We start from the raw sequence: 1,642 nt of genomic DNA, 5'->3' as shown, positions 1-1,642 counted from the left end.
TAATATAGTATATCTATAGTACTTAAAATTTATAAGTACTAGTAAGGCTACTAATTTTCTTTATAAAAAGTACGTAAGTATTAATAAATAAAAAAGTCTAAGTATTACTTTACTAATACTAGTAGTAATTATAGTTATAACTTTATATATATATACTATTTTTAAAGCTAAAACAGCTTTACTAACTTTTTTTCTAGTTCTAAGTGTTTTAAGAATACTACTAAGTGTATAGTAAATTAGTTTTATAATACTAAGTAGAACTCTAATACTAGATAACTATATAATATTAAGAATACTTATTTCTATACGCTTATCTATAATTATAATACTACTTTTAAGTTCTTTATAAAGTATAGCTATATTATTTAAAGATATAGTAAGAAGTAGAGCTTTAATACCTCTAAAGTAAAGTATAATATAAATAACTTTAAGTATACCTTTAGTAATAAGCGCTCTAAGTCTATTCTTAAAAATTAAGTTAATAATACTTCTACTTTTAAGCAGCGCTTTTTAAATAAGTTTTCTTTTAGTATATTATAAAGACACTAGCTAAGTAGCTACTTAAGGTAGTAAGTATTTAAAGCGCTATATAGCCTTAGTAGACTTAAGAGCTACGTTAAGTAGGCGTATATAAGTAGATTAATCTAACTTAAACTATCGCGTCTAGGTTAAGAGCTCTAATTAGATAAAAAAGTAAAAGAAAAGCTATATTAAGTTTATATAGCTCTCTTAAACTTTATAAAAACTTTACTAACTTTAGAGAAAATAAAAAAGCTTTTAAAAAGCTAGATTAAGCTAAAATAAGCTAATATAAAGTAGAACTTACTAAATAATGTTATTTAAAACTCTTTTATACGTATTTACTAAGTTTAGTTTTAAGATATATAAGTTACTATAAGTAAAGTTTAGTATAAATAGTATAGTAAATATTAAAGTATTACTAAAAGCTTAAAAGTATAACAAAATAGTATTTCTAGTAAATAGCTTCTAGTTTACTAATAGCTAATAGATAATTCTATAAATAGCTTTAAACTTAATAACCTAGTTTAAAAGCTAAAATAGTTAGTATTTATTTAAGATAGCCTAAAATAGGCTAGAATATACTAAAACTACCTATTCTAAAGCTATTTATTACTATTTAGCTTATTAGAAGCTAATAAAAAGTAATAGTAGTTAAAAAGAAATAAAAGAGAAACTTTTAGAAAAGTATTTTTAGTTTATAGCTTAGTAGTAGCTATATTATATAGTTTAAGTAATAGAATCTCTTAATTATATACTAGTAACTTTCCTAACTATACTAGTAAGAATAGCGTACTTTTAATTATTACTAAGAACTAAAAGAATATAGCTATAGTAGCTAAATAAATAGAGTTTACTAAGCTTTTATAACTATATATAGCTAGTATATAATATAAAAGTAATTTTTAAAAGCTGAAAAATACTAATATAACTTAGAATAATTATATTATTAATTATTATAGCTAAGTTAAAGTAAAAAAACTATTAAGAATTAAAATAAAGTAATGTAAAGTGTTATAAATAAAAAACGTTTGAAAAAAAAGATTAATAAAAATTGTAGGTAGATAGTTTTAAGTAGAGTTTTAAAAGCAAGTTAGTAGTAATTTAGTACTTTTTACATTAA

Source organism: Alternaria ventricosa (assembly GCF_023758065.1).
Source record: "Alternaria ventricosa strain BMP 2768 chromosome Unknown scaffold_2, whole genome shotgun sequence".
NCBI lineage: Eukaryota > Fungi > Ascomycota > Dothideomycetes > Pleosporales > Pleosporaceae > Alternaria > Alternaria ventricosa.
The sequence above is the reverse complement of the archived record's forward strand: the minus strand, read 5'-3'. Positions refer to the sequence as shown.